Source organism: Erinaceus europaeus, unplaced genomic scaffold, assembly GCF_950295315.1.
Source record: "Erinaceus europaeus unplaced genomic scaffold, mEriEur2.1 scaffold_320, whole genome shotgun sequence".
NCBI lineage: Eukaryota > Metazoa > Chordata > Mammalia > Eulipotyphla > Erinaceidae > Erinaceus > Erinaceus europaeus.
The window spans coordinates 44,589-62,965 of record NW_026648245.1 but is presented as its reverse complement, the minus strand read 5'-3'; the positions used below and the strand labels follow the sequence as shown (position 1 = coordinate 62,965).

Genomic DNA, 18,377 nt, shown 5'->3' with positions numbered 1-18,377 from the left:
CTGGGGACTGGGGACTGGGGACTGAGGACTAGGGCTGGGGCAGGGGAAAGGGATTGAGGACTGGGGGACTGGGGACAGGGACTGGGGACAGGGGACAGGGGACTGTGACTGAGAACAGGGGACTTGGGACAGGGACAAGGGACTGGGGAGAGGAGGCTGAGGATAGGGGAATGAAGACAGGGACTGGGGACAGGAATCACTGTTTCATGTGTCCCCCACATCACAGCCCCCCTACTTACAACCTGCAGATACACAGCCCCAGATCCTCTCAGCCCACCGGCCCTCACAGACCCAAGAACCTCTCAGGACCCAGTCCCTCAGATCCACCAGACCCTCTGAGCCTCCAAGAACCACATAGCCCCCAGATGCTCTCAGCCCCCAAGATCCTCATAGCACACAGCACATCTCAGCCCCCAGACCCTCTAACCCCAGACTCTCATAGCCCCCAAATGCTCTCAGCCTCCAGACCCTCTCAGATCCCAGACCCTCACAGCCCCCACCTTAACAGCCCCCAAGACCCTCAAGCCCCAAGTCCCTAACAGCCCACAAGACCCTCATAGCCCCTAAGATCCTCACAGCCCCCAGACCCTCTCAGCCCACAGAAAATCACAGCACCCAAGACCCTCACAGCACCCAGACCCTCTCAGCTCACAGAAAATCACAGCAGCCAAGACTCTCATAGCCCCCAAGTCCCTCAGAGACCCCAGACCCTCTCAGCCCCCAGACCCTCTTAGCCCCCAAGACACTCATGGCCCCCAACTCACAGCACCCAGACCCTAAGGCTTCCAAGACCCCCATAGCACCCATGCCCTCATAGTCCACAGACTCTCACAGCCCTCAGACCCTCACAGGCCCCAGACCCTCTCAGGCCCCAGACCCTCAGAGCCCCCAGACCCCCACAGTCCCCAGGCCCTCACAGCACCCAAACCATCTCAGCCCACAAGCCCTCACAGCCCACAGACCCCCACAATACGCCAGACCCTAACAGCCCCCAGGACCACTCAGCCACCACACCCTCACAGCCCCCAGACCCCCATATCCCCCAGGCCCACACAGCCCCCAGACCCTCTCAGCCCACAGGCCCTCTCAGCCCCCAGAGTCTCACAGACCAGACCATCACAGACCCCAGGCCCTCTGAGCCCTCAGACCCACCCAGCCCCCGACCCTCTCAGCCCCCAGACCCTCACAGCAACCAGTCCCCACAGCCCCCAGACCCTCACATTCCTCAGACCCTCACAGCCCCCAGACCCACTCAGCCCCCAATACCTTCTCATCCCCGAGACCCTCACAGCACCCAGACCCTCACAGCCCACAGACCCTCTCAGGTCCCAAGACCCTCATAGCCCCCAGACCCTCTCAGACCCCAAGACCCTCATAGCCCCCAAGATCCTCTCCACCCCCAGACCCTCTCAGCCCCTAGACCCTCTCAGCCCCCAAGACCCTCATGGCCCCCAACTCACAGGCCCCAGACCCTCACAGCCTCCAAGACCCCTGACTCTCCTAGCCGCCATCTGACCACAGGTCCCTCCCCCACGATCCCACTCACCATGTTGACCTCTGACACCATGTTGATACTGGAGATGTCACCCCAGGCCTCTAAAACACCCTCAGGCCTTATCCTCCACTCAGCACCCCAGGCCTCTGAACACCCTCAGGCCCCCTCCTCCTCTCAGTCACCTGGTCCTGTCTACTCACCTGATAAGTCAGTCACGGGGTCCTGTCACTCAACTAATCCAGTCAGTGGGTCTTCTCTACTCTCCTGCTAAGTTAGTCAAGGGTCTGTGTGAAAGCTACTTGTGAGTCAGGATCCACCTCTTTCCCAGGTCATGACTCAAGGCTCTACATCAGGATGGCGGCTCCAGTGCAACACAATCCACAGCTCACAGCAGCCACCTGCCCCAGAGCAGCTCCATGGAGGACAGTGCTTGGCAGAGGACTCTACAGACCCATCAGAAGAGAAACAGCTGCACCCTTCCCTATCATGTACTCTCTGTGTACCCCCTAAGGAAGCATGTAAAGTGTAATTTAAGTCAGGTGTCCATTTCTCTCTCCAGGTCTCTGTGGCAAGTTGTTCTATACTCCTCTTGATTATGCTCCACTGCCTGCTGTTCTAGGTGACCCTTCTACAGATCCCTTGACCTATCTGGAGTTCTCTTTTCTGTGCAGTGCAATGTTGTGGTCCAGTTTCTTCTGCAGGTTTCATCCCAATTTCCCCAACACCATTTGTTGACTTGCTCTCTACAAGAAACCCAGCTGAGCTTCTAAGACAAAGCAGCACCAAGTCAATGGTAGAAAGCTGCTCCCACTAACAGAAGGTGACTTTAAAAAGGGAAGGAACAACTTGGGCATTGCATGATGACTAGGGACCCATAATAACATGAAGGGGTTACATGGATTACCCTGTCTATGAAACAAATAAGGAGCAGCACAGACACATGAAACAAGTATTCATAAGATGAGACACATTTACAACCATACAATTAAGAGTAGATTTCAATACACAATGGGATAGAGTGAATGCCCCCCTATGTATCAGATGTGCAAATGTGCCCAATAAAAAGTGGAACATTCCTACCATGGGTTGGGGGAGGGATAGTTAGTGGAACATCATCACCTGAGCTGACATTAAAAAAACACTTTCCACCAATCACAGGGCACTGGGACAGTGCCACATTCAGATGGGGGGGGTAAGAAAAGCTGTCCCTCAAGCACCCAGTATAGGTTGGGGTTGTTGCAGGGGGAGGGGACATGCTTCTTTCAGAGGGCCTGTCACCACCCAGGCCAGCACCCAGACAGTCCGTGTAGTCCAAGACTGTCTCTGTTGGATGACCTCCCCCAGGCCCCCACCTCCACTGGACATGGGCTGCCCAGGCCAGCAGCTTCCACTGGTCTCCTGGCAACAGGTCAAGCAGTTGGCATCTCTGATTCTGAGCTGACCTCTGATCAATAGATTACTCTCTCCAGGTCTGATCCTTAGGTGGTGAACTGCTCCCTCCTGCCCTTTATTCAAAAACTGAGGACTTGTCCTGCGATCAAAAGCACCTATATCAGGTGAACAGGAACACTAAGGGGCGGGGGAGGCGAGGGGAGAGTTGGCCTCTCTGGGCCACATTTGGGTCCCGCCCCTTACACACACACACAGGCACACGCACACGCACACGCACACGCACACGCACACACACCTGTGCGGAGATATTACCACTGGAATATTCAGATCCTACTCCAGCTCAGTGGCCAAGCAATTCAAGGTTCCTTCTGGGGTGTGTCCTCCCCAATTACCCATCACGGAACAGGGTGACATGTCTGGGACCTCTGGGCAGAAGATGAGCAGAGGCACAAGACCTAATACTAGAGCCTCCAAAAGAAGCCATGCCTCCTCTGACAGCTCAGAGGTCCAGCAGGTCACTGTGGGCAGGGCTGCACCAAGAGGCGCACAGGGGTCTTCAACCAAAGCTCCTAGGAAGGGAGCCCAGAAGAGGAGCCATCCCTCCTCTGCTGCTGCCCTGGCTGCTGGTGATGCCAGCACTACAGCCCCCTCCAAAGGGACAGCACACATCACTGTGCCCAGTGGGGGGAGTGACTCAGACAACCTGAGACACGCTCACTCCAAGCAGGGGACTGTGTCCCAGGGTCCCTCAGCCACTGTCTTGTCCTCCTCTGGTGCCCTGGGTGCAATGGGCTACAAAGCCCCCGGGTCTGGCTCTGAGACTGACCCAGCACAGATACGGCAGACCCCCACAGCCAGGAATACTGTCCCTAGATTTGTCATATACATGGCAGAGGTCTACCCTGGCAGGCCCAAGACCATAGGAGTGACTGCTCCCACCACAGTGTCCAAAGCAGACCCCAGCAATAGCAACAGCAACAGGGGTGATGGAAGCACTGCCATGAGCAACCCTCAGGTCCCAAGCCAAGATCCTTGCAGCACTCAGGGGAGCCAGGGCACAGTTCAGGTATCCCCCGTGCAGGTGCTCCCTGGGGGCCACATAGGGAAGGATGCCAAGACCCCCACCTCTGTCAGTGGTCCCTCCAGTGGAGCACACTCCAGCACAGGAGCAAGTGGGGTGCCCTCCTCCAGGGCAGGCATTGCTCCCCACAACTCCACTGCACCCCCAGTGACTCAGAGCTACTGCTCTACACTACCCATGGTGAGGGCACAAACCAGTAGCCAGCCCCAGTCTGCAACTGCCCAGGTTGATGGCAATGCTGGCACTGCCACTTATGCAAGGGCAACAGGTATCACCAACCTGCACAATGGAGGGACTCACACAGGCACTCTGAGCCATGATCTTTCCAAACAGGGAACTGCGACCCAGCGTCCCTCAGCCACTGCCTTGTCCTCCTCTGGGGCCCTGGGTGCAATGGACTCCAAAGCCCCCAGCTCTGAGACTGACCCAACACAGATGCAGCAGACCCCCACAGCCAGGAGTACTATCCCTAGATTTGTCATCTACATGGCAGAGGTCTACCCTGGCAGGCCCAAGGCCATAGGAGGGACTGCTCCCACCACAGTGTCCAGAGCAGACCCCAGCAACAGCAACAGCAACAGGGGTGATGGGGGCACTGCCATGAGCACCCCTCAGGTCCCAAAGCAAGATCGTTCCAGCACACAGGGAAGCCAGGGCACAGTCCAGTCATCCCCTGTGCAGGTGCTACCTGGGGGCCAATCAGGAAAGGATTCCAGGACCCCTACCTCTGCCAGTGGTCCCTCCAGTGGAGCACCCTCCAGCACAAGAGCAGATGGGGGGCCCTCCTCCATGGTGACCCCAGGTAATTGGGGCTCCTGCACTACATTGCCCACCGTGGGGGCAAAAACCAACAGCCATTCCACATCTGCTGTTGTGCAGGCTGCAGCCCCCTCAGGCATTCCCACCACTTCTGCAGGGACAAGAGATAGCAGCCTACACAATGCTGGAGACAGGAGAGTGGGTGCTATCACCATGCAGCAGACACTGATCATGGGGGACTCGACCAACATGGGGAGTGTGGGCCAGGGTAACTCAACAACTGCCCTGTCCTCCTCTGGATCCCTGGGTGGGAAAGAACACAGGGCCGGCAGGTATCACAGGAAAAGAAAGTCCACCACTGCACCATCTGAAGTTGGCATGCGCGGTGCTTGCACCACAGACACCAGTGACTTGGAATCACCTAACAGTAAGTTGAAGGCTGTGAGGCTTACCCATGCCAGCATTCCGGGGACTGTGGTCCAGGGTTTAATGACTACTGCTCTGTCCTCCTCTGGGAACCAGGGTGGGAAAGACCACAGAGTGCGTAGAACAGTCAAGAACAGGAAATCTACCACTGCACCATCTGGAGTCACTGCTTCTGGTGGTCTGGGAGCAGGTCCCTCTATTACTGTCAACCTGTCTGGAGGCACAGCTCACACAAGCATTCCTGGTGCTGACAACAGAGCCACTGGAGACATAAAGCCAGCTATAAGGAAGCTGCAGGCTCTGAGCCTTAATCATGCCAGCACTGCAGGGACTGTGGCTCATGGTAACTCAGCCACTGCCCTGTCCTCCTCTGGGGCCCTGCATGGGAAAGAACACAGGGCCTGCAGGGAGGACAGGAAAAGGAAATCTGCCACTGCACCATCTAGAGTCACTCCTCCTGGTGCTCTGGGAGCAGGTCCCTTGAATATTTTCAATCTGTCTGGAGGGGCAGCTCACTCAAGCCTTCCTGACTCTGGCACCAGAGTCACCAGTGACCTGAATTTCCTTATCAGTAGGCTACAAGTTCTGAGCTTGAGTGACACCAACACAGGGCTGACTGTGGCCCAGGGTCCTTTACCCACTGCCCTGTCCACATCTTGGGTCCTGGGTGGGGTGGACCACAGATCAGCCAGGTCTGCCAGAAGGAAAACCACCACTGCTCCATCTGGAGTCACCACTTCTGGTGCCCTGGGGGCAGGTCCTAAGGTTCCCATCCTGTCTGGAAGGGCAGCTCACTCAAGCCTTTCTGCTGCTGGAACCAGAGTCTCCAGTGACTTGGTTTCAATTATAAGTAAGATGCAGGCTCTGAGCCTAACCCATCCGAGCATTCCTGGGACTGTGGCCCAGGGTCACTCTGCCACTGCCCAGTCCAAACCTGGGGTCTCTATGAGGAAGGGCCTCAGAGCTTCAAGTTCTGACTGCAGACCCAGGCAGACCAACACAACCCCAACTGGGGTCCCCGCCTTTCCTGCCCCTTCATCTGCAGGTCTCCCTGCAAGTGCTGCAGCCCCTCCAAAGACCACTCCCACAGTCAAGTCCAGAGCTGGGAGCCGGGATGACTATGAAATCCACACCCTCATCACTGGCCTGGCGGCTCTGCACATTTAGCTTACATGTCTTGGGATGATTTTATTTTATTGTATTTTTATCTGATAGACTTAAACTCAGAGAAGAGAGGGAATTAGATAAGAAGAAAAAGACACCTGCTGTACCTGTTTCACAGATTTTGAAGCTTCTCCCTGCAGGTGGGGAGCAGGAGCTGGAACTCAGATCCACACACACTGTCATGTGGCAATGTGTGTGGTTAACCAGGGGGACAGCCACCAACATTGTTTGATTTTTGTTCTTTATTTAAATTTATTTTTCAATTCAACTTTTTTTCATTTGGGTTTTTTCGTTATTTTACTTAGTTATTACTATATCTATTTTTAATTTACTAGAATAAAGCATATTTTATTTTTTATTGTGTCTACCATTAGTTTATTGTATGAACTTTTTATTTCAATACTTCCGGGTCATTGCTGGGACTTGGTTCCTTAACAATGCTACACATTGCTCCTGGTAGTAGTCTTATTTTCTGCTCTCCATTTTTTGATGCATGTATGTAATAAAGTATTGATATAGATAATAGTCAACAGAAGCCTGTAGGGGCTTGGCATCCACTTGCATGTTACGCTTTAATTTCTTGCCACCAGGCTTGATGCCTGCACAGTGACACCACCCCCCATTATCCTGGTGGCCCTATTTATATATTTTTCCCTGGAATAGCAACTTTGAAGGCAGGAGGAGATAGATAGGGAGAGAGACACCAGCAGCTTCCCCCCGGGGTGTGGACCAGGGTGCAACATCTGGTCTTGAACACAGTGACCTGTAGAGCAGCGGACTTGCAGGGCAGTGTGGCCAGCAGCTGGGGCTCTGGAGGGACTCAGGTGCAGGGCTGATGCTAGTTGTACCCTGTGACTGTGGCCAGTCTGCCTCCCCACCCCCAGGAGCATCATCTGCAGCATGGGACACACCAGATTAGAGTGACCTGGAGAACCTCAGAAAAGACCTGCTCAGTAAGTGTCTAGGGGATGCTCCTCTGATCCCTCTATTCTGAGTGGGAGGAAGCCCATGTACAGTGTGAATCTCAAACCAAACAAATACAGCCTACATGCAGGACAGTTCAGCCTTACACAGACTCATTTTAGCGATTACTGGTGGAGAGATCAGACTAAGTCTGCCTTAGCAGTTTTAGTGTGGTAGCACTAATGAGCAAGTTTCAGAAGTCCAGAAATACTCACAGATACACAGTGTTTTCCTAGAGACCCTGGGCGATTCTACAGGGCACTTGGCTGATGAGCATCCTGGGCAGAGTCCAGGAGGGGTGTTCTCTGGGCAGCACACAGCTGAAAGGGTGGATCCTGACTCACAAGTAGCTTTCACACAGACCCTTGAGTTTTATTTTAACTCAGGTATTGATTCTCACAACACAGCAATCCTCCAGTCTCCCCATTAGTACACACTCACTCAGCTCTTCTTCTGATCCAGGACCTACTCTGGTCCTGGAACCTACACAGGGAGTACAATCAAGAGTCCTTGGTAGAGAGATAGAGATTGAGAGAGAGAGAGAGCAAGAGAGATAAATAGAGAGAGATGAGATATACGAAGCACAGTTAAGAAGAGAGTACTAGCAAAGATGTACAGCTTCTGGTCACCATTCAAACTACTCCCAAAGTGTAGATGGTCAAGGCTTCCCACTGAGCAACGGATGAGTATGTGTTCAACTAAGAGCCTCTCTGGATTTGCCTTTGTACTCTTATTACACATTCAGTTAAATGAATGCATTTATATCACTTCCTAACACTGAAAAGATTGCTGTAATGTGCAGGTTCCTCTGCTTCTCTTATATATGACAGCATATGGGACTGCAGCCCAGGAGGTGGAGCCTTGGCTGGAGTTGGACCAAAAAGTAAGTGCTCCCAAATTCAATCCTTGACACCACATGTGCCAGAGGGATTGTCTGTGTAGGTCTCTCTCCATCACATTAGACAAGTAATAAATCTTTGAAGATGTCTATCAGCTATTAAATAATTTAAATCTCTTTTATGCTTTTCTAATATTTCCTTCATACCTTCCCTAGTGACACACTGCTACTGCCCCCTACTAGATGGGTTGATTCTGGTGCCTATAGTGAAATAATTCTGCATGCAGACTGCATTGAGTCTCCTGTTTGCTGGGCCTCTGAACACACCAGCAGGCCAGGGGCCAGGGTAACAGGGGCTGAAGGGCACCTGTCAGTAGGACCAGTGACTTCCAAGAGAGCAGGCATTGTTGGACAAGTAAGAAGAGCAGAGAGGAGCTGCCACAGGGATGTGGAGAGAGAAGTGGACACCTGGCTCTGGTAGAGTGAGTTCTTCACACTGAAAAGAGACCAGTGGAATTTCCCCCACAGAGAAATAGCCTACAGTGCAGGAAGGCCACATATTCTGTGAGGGCTCAGCTCCTGCACCCCTCTGAGCACCTCAAGAGGCCCCTTCTCTCTGCCTTCATCATGTGGGAGGGTGCCTTGAGCAATGCAGACTAAGAGTTCCCAGAGGATAAGCTGTGGACTCACTGCTGAGTGTGACAAGTCACCCAGGGCAAAAGGCAATGTTCTCACAACCTCAGCCAGTTGTACCATTTTTTGGAACAAAAACATAGAGGTTATGAGCACTGATCTGGTAAACATGCCCATGGCTTTCCTCAATCCCAGGTGAGAAGGGGATTATGCAGTGAGACACCAGCAGGTGGGAGAGAGGCCTCCTCACAGCTGTGAGGTCACCAACATCCTGGTTCCCTTCAGCACAAGCAAAAGTCAGCATGAGAGGAAATTTGACAATTCCATCAGGAAGGTAACTATGGTATTTTGTGATCTTTTTGGTCTCTAAACATTTAAAATTGACATAAGCACAATGCACTTAAAATTAGCCCCAACAAAGGTCCCTCGTTCCACTCAAATTAAATACCGGTGGGAAACACTGCACTGCCAGGTGCTAAATCACCCTTAATGGAAGCTCCTATAACAACCTGGAGAGCCTGAGTGACTCCATATAGAGCCTGGCTGGTGAGCATGCTGGGCAGAGACAAGGAGGGCTGCAACCTCTGCAGAATATGCCTAGGGTGTTGGTTACATGATTCATTCAGGAACAGGCTTTACACAAACTCATGAATTGTCATCTTTACTAAGGTCCAGCTACCCACTCTAACCCTTCTCCTTCCCAACACAGCCAACAACCTTTCTGCATATCAGCGAGCACACATACAGGCCTTCCTAAGAGACAAGGACTCCTATGATGCTGGGGTCTCATCCTAGGAAGAGTAAAGAGGGCCTTCCACTGAGAGAAAGACAGAGAGAGACAGAGACAGAGAGAAACAGAGATGACCTAATGCCAGAAAGGGATGAATAAACTAGGAGCAGATTGTACACCTTCAGGCTGTGCAACACACCAGTGTAGACAGTTAAGCCTTCCTAGCTGGTGAAGGAAGGGTCTGCATTCATCTGAGAGCATGAGAAATACCTCTGGATTTATACTTCTTCTATCACACATTGAGTGAAATACACAACTTTATGTCATTTCATAGCTCTGGCAGGATTGTGATATGCAGGTCACTCTTTCTCTCTTATAAATGACAGAATATGGAAACTGGAGGCCAGGAAGTGGAGTCTTGCATGGAGTTGAAGAAAACAGGAAGTGCTCCCAAATCCAATCCTTGACATCACATGTGCCAGAGCAGTGGCCTGGGCAGATTTTTCTCCCTCATACGTAAGACAAATTATACATCTTTGAAAATGTGTGGAAGGAACTTAGGAATTCAAATCTCATTCACGTTTTCTACTATTTCCTTCCTAATATCACTGGTGACACACCCAGGGCCTCTGGCCGTACCAGTAGGCAGGACAGTAGGAAAATGGGCTTTAGGGCACTTGACAGCGGGGTCAGTGGCATTGGCGGGAGGGTCACTAGGACAACAGGCAGTGGAAGGCAGACCACAGGAGCAGATACCAGCTTGGAAAGAGACCTGAAGAGAGAAGCAAACCCCCGAGTCTGATAGAGTGAGTTCTTCCTACTAACAGGGGACCAGAGAACCTTCGCCAACAGAGAAAGTGCTAGCACTGCAAGGTGAAAACCTGGGTGCTGTGGGGTTCAGCCCCTGCTGCCCCCTGAGTGAATAAAGAGGCTCTGTACACCCTGCCTTCTCCAAGAGGGGCTGTGTGCAGGGAGGTACAGGCAGGGAGCAGCTGAGGAGCAAGTGCAGTGAGGAGCTCCCAGGCCCCTGCAGTCTACCTTCATCATGTGGGAGGGAGCTTAGAGCTGCACTCAATAGGAACACCAGAGTATGAGCTGTGGGCCCAGTGCTGAGTGTGGTGTGCCACCAGAGATCCAATCAATAGTGCCCACAGTACTCATCCCATGGTGCTGCTTCTAGGGAAAGAACCTTATGTGATGATCAAGCCTGATATTGTAAACACACCTATGAATGTTATCCATCCCAGGTGACAAACATAAGCAGTAAGGTTGCAACTGCAGGGGTGATAGAGGTTTCCCCACAGCTCTGGTGTCAACAGCTTTCAGATGTGCTTGACCACAGCCAGGGCATCAGAAAGAAATGAAGATTGGACAATGCCAACAGGAAGGTACCTAACTATTGCGCCTCATAATTTTTCTAATTTATTAACTCTATGCACATAGAGATTTCTGGAAATAGCCAGGAAAGGGGTCCTTAGCTCTGCTCAAGTTTGCTTTCAGTGAGTGTTGCCTTCACACAGACTACTGAGTTGTCTTCTCTGCTCAGATGCAGTCACCCTCTCACTCTCTGTCTCCTCCTACTCCACAACATGGCCACCCCCATCTCTCCCTGTCAGAACACACAGCAGCCATTCCTCAGAGCCAAGGACTCATCTGGTCCTGGTGTAACACCTGATGGAGAGACAAGGAGTGCCTGCCTCATGGAAACAGAGAGAAGACAGAAAGACAGACACTGCGATGAAGAGACTAAAAACAAAGTTGTTCACCTTCTGGACCTAAGAACAACAGATTTGGTCAAAATGTAGATGGGAAAGGCTTTCTAGACAGTTAAAGAAGCCACTGTATTAATTTGAGAACATGAGAAACCCCTCTGCATTTGCACATTCATTCTCATATATTAAATGAATGGTTTCATGTCATTTCCTAGCTCAAATATGATGACTGTCCGATGCATGTGACTCTCTTTCTCTTACATATGATGGAATATGGCAACTGCTGCCCAGTAGGTTAAGACTTGGCTGATGCTGGAGAGGACAAAGTAAGTGCTCCCAAGTTCAATCCCTGACATTAAAGGTGCTAGGGTGATGATCTGTAGATGCCTTTTTCCTTCACATATTAAGAGAAATATTTCCTTGAAGATGGATGACAGTTATTAAAGAATTCAAATCTCATTTATGTTTTCTAATGTTTCTTCCTAATATCACTAGTGACATACTTCCACTGTCCCAGTTCCATGTGTCCATTATGGTACCACACTGAAATAATCCTTCCTGTTGACGCGGTGAGATTTCCCTGCACCAGGAACCTGCATCCACACAAGCAGGCCTGAGGCAGGGGTATCATAGGATTTAGGACATGTGTCAGTGGAACCAGTGGGATCTACAGCAGGGTTTCCTAGAAGCGCAGGCAGTGGAGTGTAATGGAGAGGAGCATAGAACAACATGCCACAGAGACGTGGAGAGAGAAATGGACACACGACTCTGGTAGTGTGAACTCTCCACACAAGGGAGGGACCCAAAGAGATTCCCACACAGAGCAAGAGCTGTCACTGATTCCATATTCTGTAGGGGTCCAGCCCCTGCACCCGTCTGAGTAACTGAAGAGGCCCCAAACACCCTGCCTGCTCCTGGAGGCCCTGTGAGGGAGGAGGGTTAGTCAGGGAGCACCTGAGGAGTGAGTGCAGTGAGGAAACTCCAGGCCTCTTCTCCCTGCCTTCTTCATGTGGGAGGGAGCCTAGGGCTGTACCCAATAAGGGTGCCCACCCTTTCTAAGTCTGGCTGCTACCCTGGTATTGATCCAATATGCCCACAATGTGCAGCCCCTGGGACTGCTTTGGGAAGAAAAGCAATGGGGTTACCAGTTGTCATCTGATATACATTCCCTTGACCTTCCTTAATCCATTGTGACAAAGGCTAGTGAGGTAGTGCCACTGGGGATGAGAGAAGCCTCCCCACAGATCTGGGATCACAGCATCCATCCATCCGGCCAACCTACAGCACAGACATTGTACAGAAGTAGTAAAGGAGGAACTGCCAATGCCAACACCAAGGTACCTACTGCATTCCGTGATCATTATTATCTCTGAACATAAAGGTGTAAACTCATTCCAGTTTACATGAGCAAGAAAACGCTTTCCAAGCTCCACTCAGGGTTGCAGCACAGTGGGGAACACTGCTCTCAGAAGAACTCAGAGATGCTAAGCTTAGCCCCATTCAGAGCAGTACAGACTGGGGAACCACCTGTGCACTTGTAGGTGAGGCTCCTGGCCAGAGACAGAAAGGGAGAGGCAAAAGTTTAGCCTGGCAAACACAACCCAGGTGAGTGCAGTGAGCTGTCCCCAGGTCCCTTCCCTCTGGCTTGAATGCAGGCATCCCAGCACCCACCTGGGAGGCTCCACCCAGAGTTAGGGTGTGCACTCTGAGGGGTGTGGAATGCAACCCCCCCACCCACAGGACAGAGCCTGATTGAGCACACATGCCAATGACCTTCCTTAACCCAGGTGGAGAAGAGGGAGCAGGGAGGCAGCAGCAGCAGGAGGAAGAAAGCCTACACCACATCTCTGGACTAAGGGACACCTGGGTGCCCATTAGCACACGGAGAAGCCAGCATGGGCCGAGTGAAGACCGCACAGTTTTCTCAGGAAGGTATCTATTTTTTATTTCAGCTTTCATTCCCATCTCTATTTGATTAAAACTGACAAGCACATTGTGTTTTAAGCCAGCAAGGCCTACAGCAGGCAGCACTGCAGAGTGAGGAGGGCAGGTCCAGTCTAGGGTGTGTGTGGCCTTGGGCAGATCTACTCACCCTGTCTTCCCATCAATCCCTGTGGACAAGACCAGAGAAGATGAAGACCAGCTCACACACGGGTACGCCTCACAGAGCAGGCACCAGGGCAATTTCCACGTCTGAGAACTTTGGAAGGGGATGTGTGAATATCAGCCCTTGCCCACACCCACCTCTTTGGGGACAGAGTTCAGAAATGCTGGGCTCCCAGCATCTTGACCAGAACTAGCAGATTTCCTCCCTGGCCTATTGTAATATCAGTCCCTGCAGCTTCTCTGGCCGGCCTCTGTCTGAGCTTCTCAACCAATGGTTTGATTTTGGGACACACCAGAAGGCACTCATAGTGACCTCTCACCCTGCACAGCAGAGTCCTTTGAAACCCACACACAATGAGATGGACATTCATTTCTTTCATCTCCTGTTTTCTTTTTCATATGTATATATTGATTGATTCCCTTTTTGTTGTCTGTGCTTGGACTGTTGTAGTTATTAATGTTGTCATTCTTTTTGTAAAGGATAGAGAGAAATGGAGAGAGGAGGAGAAGGTAGACAGGGGGAGAGAAAGAGGGACACCTGCAGACCGGCTTCACTGCCTGTGAAGTGACTCCCCTGTAGGTGGGGAGCCAGGGGGCTCAAACCTGGATCCTCAAGCCAGTCCTTTCACTTTGTGCCACCTGTGCTTAACCTGCCACAAAACAGGCTGCATGACTTTCTCAGGTTTCCTTAGAGACATCTGAGTGTGGTCACAGGGCACAGTGGAAGGTAGCTGAGAGGGTGCGGGAAGGTAACTATGTCCTGGTGTCATACTGTATGAGGACACAGCACTCTGACTCAGAGAAGCAAGCACTGTTCCCGGTGCTTTCTCTGCAGAGCCCTGGGGTCCAGCATGAGGGGAACTTATGGGGGCCTTAGGTGGGGGCTGCTCAGATCCTTGTCCCACAGGGGATTCCTCCCCTGCTGTCTGAAGCTGCTATAACAAGAGAGTGCTGTGGGCAGAGCTCAGCTTTAAGGAACATTTTCCTCTGTGAGAAAGAGTGGGGGACCCCTGGGCCTGGGGTTCCAACAGTAAAGGGAGAGCAGGATGTACACTGGCTGAGGAGCTAGTCACCCAGGGTGGGTCTGCTTTAGTCTAAAGTTCTTCTCACCCCATTGCCGGACAACCCCACTTTCCCTCTTCTTCCTCCTACCCCCATTGCTGAGGAGACTTGGCTGCCCAAAAGCGGCCTTCTTGCTCTTCCCCAGGTCATGACTTAAGGCTCCACTTCAAGATGGCGGCACCAGTGCAAGACAGTCCACAGTTCTCACCGACCACCTGCCCCAGAGCAGCACCATGGAGGACGGCACTTGGCAGAGGACTCTACAGATGCCACATCAGAAGAGAAGAAGCTGCACTCTTCCCCATCATGTACTCTCTGTGTACCCCCTAAAGAAGCATGTAAACTGTAGATTATAAAGTGTAAACTGTAAACTCCAGTGGGGCCACCTGGTACCTTCAGCCAGTGGCCTCTCCTGCTGGAAATTAAACATGTGCCTTTTTAATGCACTCTTTTTGCCTGGGCTCCTTGCTTTCTCCCCACAGCCTTAGCAGGGTTAGGCAGAATTTGGGAGGGAGGGCTTGGAAGGAAGGTAGTGCAGACTGGCATCCCAGGAACACAGCTACTCTCTTCCCTGACCCAGCTTTCTGGTCCTTTTTCCAGCCATGGCATCATCTCCCTAGACAATAAGTTGGATCCACCTGCATATCAAATGACAGGCTCAGGAAAAGAAAAAATAAAAGTGTCCTGGAGCCCCACTTGTCCAGAACCCGCCACACTAGGGAAAGAGAGAGACAGGCTGGGAGTATGGATTGACCTGCCAATGCCCATGTTCAGCAGGGAAGTAATTACAGAAGCCAGACGTTCCACCTTCTGATATTGGGCCCTTACTTCCAGAGTGTTAAAAAATAGGAATGTTATCTATGAGGGGAGGTGAAGGGATATGGAGTTCTGGTGGTGGGAACTGTGTGGAGTTGTACCCCTCTTATCCTATGTTTTTTATCAGTGTTTCCTTAGTAAAAATAAAAAAAATATTTTGGATACCTATGTTCAACATAGTAGTATAACTTTGTGATTGTCACTGAAAGGAGGTTTCACCAGTTTAATAATTCATATGGTAATTCCTTTTTGAACTTATCTATACCAAAATGACACAATTGAGACAGTAATAATTAGTTGTTTCTGAGGTATAAAAAATAAATTTTAGTTCCATAGCACCACAGGCAAAAATATTAACACTAAGATCTTATAAGCCATGCAAAATAGAGCACAGTGACAAATTATAGGTATTTAAAAAACAAAACCTTAAAATATTCCAAATCACTTCACATTTATTACACGATTCTTCTTCTGAGAAGTCAATCATTAATTAAACTTTTACTTACAAACTTTCAACAGTTGTCTCTATATAACGATAGTATTGTCTTTACTATGCTCAATTTTTTAATATGTTCAAAAATAACGATAGTATTGTCTTTACTATGTTCTCCAAATAATGATGGTATTGTCTTTACTGTGTTTATTTAATTTTTACTTGATGGAGACCTTAATGGATTACTGTACAGTTGTTAACACATGAATATAAATTTTCATGTGCTCTTGACACTCTCACTACCAACTTTTCGACCGTCGTGCACCAGGACCTCAAGACTCTTCTCCTCCTTCCTCTGAGTCCTTAACTTTGGTGTAGGACACCATGCGAATCATGCAAAACTTCTATGAAGAACTATAAGCCACCAACATAGATAATCTGGAAGAAATGGAACAATTCCTAGAAACATATGCCCTTCCAAAACTGAACCAAGAAGAACTACAAAATCTAAATGCACCAATCACAGACAAAGAAATTGAAACCGTTCTTAAGAACCTCCCCAACAAAAAAGTCCTGGACCAGATGGTTTCGCAAACGAATTCTACAAAACTTTCTTTTCTTACATATTGGTCGAGGTCTTCATTATGATTCCTATATATTTACAGAAACAGGAAATATCAGAGTTATTTTGTTAATCGCTACTATAGCTACAGCTTTCATGGGTTACATTTTACCATGAGGACAAATATCCTTTTGAGGAGCTACAGTCATTACAAATTTATTATCTGCTATTCCTTATATTGGAACAGATCTAGTACAAAGAATCTGAGGAGCATTTTCAGTAGATAAAGCTACTCTAACCCGTTTTTTCGCTTTTCACTTTATTCTCCCATTTATTATTACTGCCCTCATAATAATCCACCCATTTTTCCTTCATGAAACTGGTTCTAATAACCCTACAGGAATTATTTCAGAATCTGACAAAACTCCATTTCACCCTTATTATACTATAAAAGATATTCTAGGAATAGCCTCATTAATCTTTGTTTAAATAATATTGGCATTATTTTCCCCAGATCTTTTAGGTGACCCACAATTATACCCCTGCTAACTCCTTAAATACACCCCCACACATCAAACCTGAGTGATATTTTCTATTTGCATATGCAATTCTTCCATCAATCCCCAACAAATTAGGGGGTGTCTTAGCATTATTCATATCTATCTTTATTTTATTTATTATACCTTGCCTACATACTTCAAAACAACGAAGTATAGCATTTCGACCTATAAGTCAATGTGGTTTCTGACTACTAGTATCAGACCTTTTAATTCTTACCTGAATCCGAAGCCAACCTGTAGAAGACCCATACATCATTATTGGCCAACTAGCTTCAATTTATTACTTCTTTTCTAGTCTTATCTTAATACCTTTAATTGGCCTTATCGAAAACTATATACTTAAATGAAGAGTCTTTGTAGTACAAATATTAATACACTGGTTTGGTAAACCAAAGACGTGGGAATACACCCTCCTGAGACAACCAAGGAAAAGAGTACAGTCCTAACATCAACACCCAAAGCTGATATTCTTACTTAAACTATTCCCTGAATATACATATATTATAAGAATATAGATAGATATGTAACATATAGATATGTAATAGTTACCATGGGAATTAACTATTGTTGGTGCACTAGGTTGAACAAACTTACTATTACTATACACAAGGAGCTAGGTTCAAGCCCTCCAGTCCCTATCTATAGGGGAGGAACAATGACAAGCAGACCTGCAAGGATTTATATATCTCTTCCTTTCCACTTCCCCTTCCTTCTCAATTTTTATCTTATCAATTATAATAAATCTTCAAAATCTTACTATTAGGTAGACAATTTGGAAAAGATTACATGACTATGTGGAAATTATAAATATTTACAATTTTTATAAATATTAAGCATTGATATCAATAAATATTAATTATAAATATAATATCCATATTTAAATATAATTATAATAAATATTTAAATATAAATTATATTTATAAAAATTAAATATTTATAAATATTTTAAAAATATTTATTTATTATATAGGCAGCAGATGATTAGAATATAGAGAACATTATTAAGAACTTACTGTTGGTGGCCCAGCCAGGACCGGGAGCGGCGCGTGGACTGAGCGACCATCTTTTCTGGACGCCAGGGAGTCAGGTGCCTCACCCTGACAAGCCCTGGTGTGCCTTCCTCCATCCTGCTCTGTCTGATAGGGCGCTTCAGCGGGCAATCCAGTGATTGGCTAGAAGCTGTTGCTCCTCCTCTGGCATCTGGAGCTGGGCGCACTGGGCAGCCAGGGCCCACTGTCGCTGGCACTTCGTCTTCCTGCTGGTCCACCAGAAACAGCGGAAGGCCTATGTGCTCGACTTCCAGCGCGGCTTCTTGTGGGCTGTGGGCGGGTAGCAGTATCAGTGGCCTGCTGCTTGCAGGCCTGCGAGCTGCGGGTGCGGAGGAGTGGTGGGCGGTTGGCTGGTGGTGGACTTCCTGCTCTGCCTGTTCCTGTGCATGCCGCCCTAGGCGCTGTGCTCCTACCAGGACCAGCCATGAGCCCAGCGCGGCCCCCTCCCCTCCTTGCCCCATGAGCCCTGAGCAGGTGCTGCAAGGCGTGGCCCTGGCCTGAGGGAGTCCCATGGCCAGGGGTGGGTAGGCCAGGCACCTCCTCCGAGCGTCCCACAACAGCCTAGCTTCCCCACAGAGCCATGGACTTCCTGCAGG

General features: G+C 49.5%; 1 long non-coding RNA gene and 1 pseudogene across 1 annotated transcript; both read left to right on the top strand.

Annotated features, from left to right (window-relative positions):
• Positions 1–12,451: 12,451 nt before the first annotated feature.
• Positions 12,452–14,592, top strand: LOC132536693 (uncharacterized). The gene is made up of 3 exons (XR_009548183.1): positions 12,452–12,530; positions 12,981–13,125; positions 14,507–14,592. It is a non-coding gene; the product is annotated as an uncharacterized LOC132536693 (long non-coding RNA).
• Positions 14,593–16,229: 1,637 nt separating this feature from the next.
• Positions 16,230–17,079, top strand: LOC132536692 (cytochrome b-like; annotated as a pseudogene).
• Positions 17,080–18,377: the final 1,298 nt, after the last annotated feature.